General features: G+C 37.4%; 1 pseudogene; it reads left to right on the forward strand.

The window, feature by feature from the left end:
- The first annotated feature begins 698 nt into the window (after positions 1–698).
- Positions 699–3056, forward strand: LOC114107388 (melanoma inhibitory activity protein 2-like; annotated as a pseudogene).
- Positions 3057–9189: the final 6133 nt, after the last annotated feature.

A 9189-nucleotide genomic window follows, 5' to 3' on the forward strand; every position in this document is an offset into this window, starting at 1 on the left:
CAGGGACGAGATGTGAGAGGGAAAGGGAGAGAGAAGGGAAATTGCATGGAAATGGAAGGAGACCCTCATTGTTATACAAAATTATATATAAGAGGATGTGAGGGGAAAGGGAAAAAAACAAGGGAGAGAAATGAATTACAGTAGATGGGGTAGAGAGGGAAGATGGGAGGGGAGGCGAGGGGGGATTGTAGAGGATAGGAAAGGTAGCAGAATACAATAGTCACTAGTATGGCATTATGTAAATACGTGAATGTGTAACCAATGTGATTCTGCAATCTGTATATCGGGTAAAAATGAGAGTTCATAACCCCCTTGAATCAAATGTATGAAATATGATATGTCAAGAGCTTTGTAATGTTTCGAACAACCAATAATAAAAAACAAAAGAGGAGTCCTCTCGGCTCAATTGGGACAGATTTTAACCTGCACTGCTTCAGGATGCACAGCATAGTGAATGGGCCATGACTTCCCTGACAGGCACTTGAGTGTGCTAGGCCCCTGGGAGCCTATGAATGTGGCATCCCATGCCCATGCCCACAGCTCCACCTCCCTACCCCTACATCTGCTTCACAATGGTATGCTCCATTGCCTGGTGCAGGTTTGAGTTACTGACCTAAGACCTGAGTGTCCACAGCCTGTTTGGGTGAGGCTGGACAAGCTGTGGCTGCAGTATCAGTAAGCAAAGCAGCTTTAGCATCATGGAGGGGCTAAGGGTTGCCCCTCAGGTGTCTATGGGGCTGATCCCAGAAGAAGTACACAAGGTTTTTTTTAATCATTGTCTGTAGATATGAAACCAGGCCCTCATCCTTATGGATATCCTTGGGAGGTGGTAATGTATGCAGATATTGGATTTTTTGCTGTTCTCTTGTTTATGTGGAGATGTTGTCAATGTGTTAGAAGCAGGTGTTATGTGAGAAGAGGGAAAAAGCTTGCTCAAAGACTTTCTGGACTAATTGAAGAAAAATTTCAACTACTTGAAAAAGTTAGCCTTGTTCCAAAAGAGTATAAAGGCTTAGAGTCATGTTTAGAGGATTCCATTTTGTAGAAGAATCAATAGAAGCAAAAAAATTGGAGACAATATATGAAATGCTGGATAGGTCTAAATCTAAACTTGGGGATGAAATACTCTTTCTAGAAAAAAGCTAAAAACTAAACATTCTCAACAGCATGAATTTTTGGCAAATATATCAAGAAGAATTAAGTTCCTAGAATATGAATCTAAACCCCTCAAGTTACTAATAGCAAAAGGTGAAACAACCTTGAGAATATTTCAAATGATGCAGAAGGATTTAAGGTAGCAATAAAAGAGGTGTTGAAATAAAATTTCCAACTTCAGAATAGTCAGAAGTAACTTTTACAAGAAGCTGAAGTATGGAAAGAAAAAGTGAATGACCTTAATATACAGAAAATAACATTTGAAGACACTCTATGGTATTTGCAGAACAAGTTCTAAGAGATAAAGGAAAGCATATTAAGTCTCTGATTGAACACTTGGTGCAGATGAAAGATTGGGCTTCTGTGCTTGGAGAAGACCTAAAAGATGATGGTATCTTGGAATTGAAAATGACGAGTAAATCAGAAATTGGTGCTCACTTAGATGATCAGCCAAAATGAGCTTTGAAGGAACAGGTTTATGGTGCTAAGTTAAATGCCCCTTTTAAAACCTTAGAAGGAGAAAGAAATAAAATGTTTACTTAATTATCTTAAGTAGATAGAAAATATTAAAAATCTTAAGACAGAGCAAGCATCTTTGCAGTCAAAATACACAATTTAAAAGACAGAATCAGAATCTTCAGCAGAAATTTAATGTTATGATTGAAATATATCAAAAATTGTAATGAAACTCCAAAGATTATTAATAGGAGAGGAAATTTACTGGGTAGAGTGAGAGGAGAAACTTTCCAAAGTGGATGAAAACATCAGCCATACAACTGAACAGCTGGAGAACTATAGAAAGGAAGTCAAAGATCTTGAAGAAGAATTAGAGAGAACCATTCATTCTTATCAGGGGCAGATTATGTACTATGAGAAAAAGCACATGATAATGAGCTGGAAGCTCAGAGTGCTGAAAGATACCTCAAGATTTAATGAAACAACATGCCCACAATAGACACAAATTAACTGAAAATGAGGTTAAATTTAAACTTTTAGGAAAAGATCCTTATGCACTTGATGATTCAAACACAGCCTTTGCCAGAGAACATTCCCCAAATGGTCCCTCACTATTGGATCAACCTTCATCTGAAATTAGAGGTCCTCTTTTGGAAAAGAAGGATCCACCAATATTCTCATATTTGGTGCCAGTGGGAGGAGAAAGAGGCTCAAGAGGCTGAGAGAAAACCCAAGGACCTCAGATTATCAATGAAAGGAGAAAATCAGGCTATGATGGGCTAATTGATCCCCAGTGAGTGCCTTATAATTCTGGGCCCCTGTCACCTCTATGGGAAAAGGCTTGTAGGATGATGATCCCTCCACCAGGCCAACCACATTCTGATCCACATCTTCCTCTACAAAAGGCTTGATGTATATATATTATTCTAATTATTGTAGATTATATGGACCACAGAAAATAGAAGTTTTAATATGCCTTCTTTGTATAAAGTGGATGGGCCTCTGTCTTCAGAAATGGAATATAGTAAAAATGATACTAAAGTAAATCTTGATAATTCCAATGTGCCTGATTCATCACTCCCTGCTGAAAACCAAGCAACTGGCTCCTAGATTTGTTTTTTCATCTTTCCCTCCAGTCAGATGTGCATTGTTTCCAGTGGACCCAAGGAGTCAGTTCGTGAGAAGAGGAGCTTTTTTTCTTCCACCTCCTCCAGAAAACATGTATGAAGCATCTGGAGATCGTTTTCCACTGGGTGTGTCTACCAAGCCCCATTCCCATTGGGAAATGTATATTCACTGAGGTGTTTTTCTCATTATCTTACCCCAAGAGCTACATTCCTCTCCCACCTCTACATTCTCAAAGTAGAACTGAATTTTCTTCAGGGTTGATTCCACCTTCAAATTAGACAGCTACTGAACATCCAGAACAACAACAAGAAACCTGATGTTTCTGATCTCTCTTCAAAAGTAATTTGACTTATCTCTCATTTTTAGTTTAAGTATGTGTTTTTACTTAAGGAAGTGATTATACTTTTGCTCCAGTTGAAGTTTAATGGAATTATAATTCTTAGGATAGTGTTTTGTAAATAAAGATGATTTAAAAATGAATCTTATGAGTAAATTATTTCCATTTTATTTTATTCTAGGTAGTGTAACTTAACTTGATTAATTTACTATTACATAACCAACAATGAGAGTTTTGTATACAAAATCTTGCAGTCGGGGATATTTTAAATTCCAAACAAAGCATATGCATTTACAAAGAAATGTACTTATTATGATTGCAGCATATTTGAAATTAACTTTATGCTTAATGAAAAATTTTAATTGATTTGAAGCCTTGTTTTGCATTGATGATAATAAAAATCAGCTCATTTTTCCATAAATTAGAATAACCAGAGCATATTAAGTGTAAACAAGAAAACATGACTATCATGTAAACAGGAGATTTCAAATATGAGAAATTTCCAGTTCCAAGGAAAACTTTTAGGAATTATAAACCACCACTTAAGTTTACTTGATCCTCATTGTCCCTTATATCCTTTATCTGATGCCCATTTTCATAAAATTAAGAATTGTATTCTACTGTGGGGTTATGTACCCTTTTTATTTTTTTAATTAAATGGCAAGTCATAAGGGTAAAATGTGCTTGTTCAAGCAAGATTTTTTGGTCAGAATATGAGTAATTCAATGGGTTAAAATTATATTCCAATGAGTAGCAAATTGAGCAAAACCACAGGTATATATGCAGGGGTGTTATCTGTTTTTAAATAAGTAGGTTTGTCTATAATGGCAAAGCAGAGTAATAAATGAGAATTGTAAGCAGGTAAATTTTTAGGTCAATCTGCAGTAGGCCAAATAAACCCAGAATGATATTAGTGTAAATATGAAGAAAGGAATAAGGATGAAAAGAAGGGAAATGGCTTAACACCCATGGCGTAAGTGCATTAGAATGTAGTCCTTGTAGGTTTACAGATTCCCACATAGGGGCCCAAAAGGGTGTACAGTGAGAACAGTTATTGACAGTGGCCTGAGATTTTGGGGAAGAAATAGAAAACATATTCATTCATGAGCAGAAAATTTATTATTTTTTTGAGAAAATCCATGAGTTTTAGAGCATCTGACAATAAAAGATTAGGGACCTCACAGCTGTATCTGTGTTGGCATTATTCTCTGTCAGAGGTCCAGGAATCTTGGTGTGGCTGTGAATATGAGCAAGGAAGATGGGGGACTTTTGATGCTGGAAAAAGATTCTTTAGGGTTAAAAAAGAGAGAGATCGTAAATTTGAATTCAAACAAGGGGATAACACAGCTACAGAAATATGAGGAACAAGTTTAGCTATATATTCAGAATGTTTAAAGTAAGAAAATAATCTCAGTGCAATGATAATGGAGGTTAATTCAGCTTGCTGTGGAGAGATTTTAGGCAGGATTCTGTTGCTTTTTTAACAACTGAACAAAAAGGGAAAAAGTAGTTGGTTGGTCAGTTGCAATTTCTAATTTATTCATTTAAGTAACCATACTTATGGAGATTAATCCCAATTATGTTAAATTTAGTTTACTTATTTTAATTGTAAAATAACAATATCAGAAAATGTGATTAATAGTACTAATCATCTCTTCTCTGTTGAAGAAAAATTTAAGAACCAGTGGACATTATGTTACATTTTAAACATTTTTTAGAAAAAAAGACTTTATTTTCTGTCCATCTAGAAATTTTTAAAAAATTATTTAAATGTAGAAGTTTATTAGTCACTGGTGACATACAAATTAAAACACAATATGTCACATTTGCCCACCCAGATGAATCACTAAGATAACAAAAGACAGACTAAAATAATTAAGTGAGGATATGTATAGATTAGAGTGTCCCCATGTTACTAGTGGATTGAATTCATACAGTTGTTTTGGAAATCATTTGGTAATATATACTAAATTTCAAACATGTTTAACTGATGATCCAGAAATTTACTCTTAGGATATAAATAACAAAAATACTTACATGCAATTTACCCAAACACATTTACAACAGCAATCATAGGAGAATGCTTCTTCATAATTCCAAAGAGGAAGCAACACAAATGCCCACAGTTGGTAAAACTCTTCAAGGCATAAAATATTCATAGGAAAAAAAACACAATTGGAGACTATCAAAAGGAGATTAAGAGACTTGGGCTTTATGCAGTGGGACATGTGGATTCTTACAAACAATGATGAAGTTAAGAAGTTATTTCTTTCACTATATAATTCCATATACATAAAATATAAAATGGACACAAAGAAATGCATTCCTATATTGCTAAAAGGGTCATTTTCAGAGGGTTATGAAGGAGAAAGGGAAAATGGAATTAGAGTCTGCAAGCTCTGCTCTAGTTCTTTTTTGTTTATTTGTTTCAGTTATATATGAAAGTAGAATGCATTTATGCAGTTTGATATATCATAAATATATAGGATATAATTTCTCATTTTTCTGAGTGTACATGTTGCAGAATCATATTGGTCATGCAGTCACATATATACATATATTAAAATTGTCTGTTTCATTCTACTATCTTTTCTATCCCCACATCCTCTCCCCTCTCCTCCCATCAGTTCCCTCTACCTAATCTAAGGTAAAGCTATTCTTCCCTATTGCCCCCCAGCCTTATTGTGAACTAGTATCTGCATATTAGAAAAAAATAGGTGTTTGGTTTTTTGGGATTGGCTTATTTTTCTTAGCATGATATTTTCCAACTTCAACCATTTACTGGCAAATTCCATAATTTTACTCTTCTTTAAGCTGCATATTTATATATTCCACATTTCCTCATCCATTCATCTATTGAGAGACACCTAGGTTGGATTTCTAGTCTATCTGTTGTGAATTGAGGTGCTCCAAACACTGATATGGCTGCATCACTACAGTATGCTGATTTTATGTCCTTTGGATATAAACCAAGGAGTGGGATAGCTGGGTCAAATGGTGGTTCCATTCCTAATTTTCTGAGAAATCTCCATGCTGCTTTCCATAGTGGTTGCACCAATTTGCAGTCCTACCAGCAGTGTATGAGTGTACCTTTTTCACCACATCCTCGTCAACATTTATTGTTGCCTGTATTCTTGATGATTGCCATTCTGACAGGAGTGAGATGGAAATATTTGATTTGCACTTCTCTAATTTCTAGAGTAATTGAACACTTTTTCATGTATGGATCCATTATATTTCTTCTTCTGTGAAGTGTCTGTTCAGTTCCTTAGCCCATTTATTGATTGGGTTACTTGGGGGGTTTGGTGTTAATTTTTTTTGAGTTCTTTATATGTCCTAGAGATTAATGCTCAACCTTTCTCTAAGGAGTACATTCTTTGAAGTTTGGAGACCAGCACCTAGGAAGAAGAAATTGAGGGTGATCTGCTGGGGTTTGTGCAACATTGGAGGGCATGGTCCACCTTTAAGGATTGCGATATTTCTAGGCTGGAGGACTGCAGCTTGTGCACACTCTACTTGCCAGTGGAAGAAGTGAATTGAGTTTCATCTTAAAACTCCAGTTTCACTAGTGATTCTCCCCACACATCTGAAGGTAACCATGTCAGGTGATGGATATGCTCATTGCTTGACTGGAAGTCATCTCACAGTGTGTACACTTATATCAACATCATTTTGTACCCCTTGAATATACACCATTTATCAATTATGTCTCGGTGAAGCTGAAAAAAAAAACTTTGAGATATATATATATATATATATATATATATATATATATATATATATGATGTAATATCTCTAAATGTCAAGAAAATATTTACTGCTCCATGTCTAGTGCCTGTGTAATTCTGAAACAGGGCTGTTGCCAGGGTCAAGGGCAACAATGTGGCCTGCCAGCCTTCCAGTGTGGTGCAGGAGCATGTCCCTATTGCAGGTGGTTTCCTAGAAGAGTACCTAACATTCCCCATGTCCCACTTAGCAGAAGACAGGCTGTCAAATGATGCTGGTGGCGGGTCCAAGAAAGGTGACAAGGGCATGGAGCCAGCCCTGGCTCTCCCTGTTGTCCCTGGTAACTGAGCCTCAGAACCCCCAATGGCTCTCCAAGAAGTTGCTGCCTTGGTGAGAAGAAGAGCTGGAACCCACAGCCCTCTGACTCACTGCATGCTCAGCACCTCCTGTGCTCTTAGCTGGCTCCACTCTGCTCCCTCATGTCAGAAAACTTTGGACCTCCTGCTGGCTATGGCCTCCTTGGGTGGCTCCTCAGTCTGGCTTTAAGGATGTGCTGCACTGATTTGTTTCCTACCTAGAGGCTCTGAGAACTTTTTAATTCTATTTTCTTCTTTGCTCTGGCCACTAGGACCCATTGACTAATATTTGATGATTAGAGGGTCTCTAGCTATTCTTCATAATCATTATTTTTATTATTTTCTACTTGTCTGAATTTCTGTCATTATAATTTTTTGTTACTGAATTATATATCTTTATGAAATGCCATGACTTCTCTTTTAGAACTAGGTTAAATAAAATTAAGAGGTAAGTCAGTTAATTTACTAGAAGAGAAATCACTCTCTTTTCCTTTGAATGTTGGCTATTTACCAAAGCTTCCATTGTACTGAAGAGAAATAGGAATACTGTGGAAGCAAACACAGGACCTGAGCCACAGTGAGTGACCCTCCAGCCCCAGAGGGCCCTGGTATTCTGTGGACAAGGGTGTGGGACCACTAGGCTCATGGGTGGGGCAGGAGGGACCCCTCCTCCACCACTTATCTCCTTGGATATCATCTGGTCCATCACATTGAATAAGTTCAATGAGGAACTAAGATTGTGTTTGGGATAGGAGTCCTTTTTTTTCCCAAGATGACATTATTATTATTATTATTATTATTATTATTATTATTATTATTTGTTCAAAACATTACAAAGCTCTTGACATATCATATTTCATATGTTTGATTCAAGTGGATTTTGAACTCCCATTTTTACCCCATATACAGATTGCAGAATCACATCGGTTAAACATCCACGTTTTTACATACTGCCATACTAGTGTCTATTGTATTCTGCTGCCTTTCCTATCCTCTACTATACCCCCTCCCCTCCCCTCCCCTCCCATCTTCTCTCTCTACCCCATCTACTGTAATTCATTTCTCTCCCTTGTTTTTTCCCTTTCCCCTCACTTCCTCTTATATGTAATTTTGTATAACAATGAGGGTTTCATTCCATTTCCATGCAATTTCCCTCCCTTCTCTCTCCCTTTCCCTCCCACCTCTCCTCCCTGTTTAATGGTAATCTTCTTCTCCTGCTCTTCCTCCCTGCTCTGTTCTTAGTTGCCCTCCTTATATCAAAGGAGACATTTGGCATTTGTTTTTTAGGGATTGGCTAACTTCACTTAGCATAATCTGCTCTAATGCCATCCATTTCCCTGCAAATGCCATGGTTTTGTCATTTTTTAGAGCTGAGTAATACTCCATTGTGTACAAATGCCACATTTTTTATGCATTCATCTATTGAAGGGCATCTATGTTGGTTCCACAGTCTAGCTATTGTGAATTGTGCTGCTATGAACATCAATGTAGCTGTATCCCTATAATACGCTCTTTTAAGGTCTTTGGGGAATAGTCTGAGAAGGGGAATAGCTGGGTCAAATGGTGGTTCCATTCCCAACTTTCTGAGGAATCTCCATACTGCTTTCCAAATTGGCTGCACCAATTTGCATTCCCGTCAGCAATGTAAATTTTTTAACAATCCAGATGTGTAAGTAGTTTTACAAGAGTTCCTCTCTAGGCTCTGTTTGAGGCCCTGGGTTCCATGGGCATTTTATCCTGAACTCTAGGGTGGGGCTGGTGTGAGAAGGCAGAAAGAGGTGCCTGAGAGGGTGCTCTTCAGGACCCCTGAGCAGCTCCTGAGAAACATCCACCCCACACTTTCCCTCCTGCTGCAGAGACTTCTGGGACACACTGTCATTCAAAAACACTTGAAATGCCTGCACCTGGCCTAATGCTCAGTTTGCTATTTACTTAGGGAGTTCTTAGCTTATCAAAGCCTGGGAGTAACTTCAAATGAAAGAAAAGATAACACAATTTTCTGGAGTGGTGGCAGGTCAAGGGCATAGCTCT

The sequence above is a fragment of the Marmota flaviventris genome, chromosome 6 (genome assembly GCF_047511675.1).
Source record: "Marmota flaviventris isolate mMarFla1 chromosome 6, mMarFla1.hap1, whole genome shotgun sequence".
NCBI classification, from domain to species: Eukaryota; Metazoa; Chordata; class Mammalia; order Rodentia; family Sciuridae; genus Marmota; species Marmota flaviventris.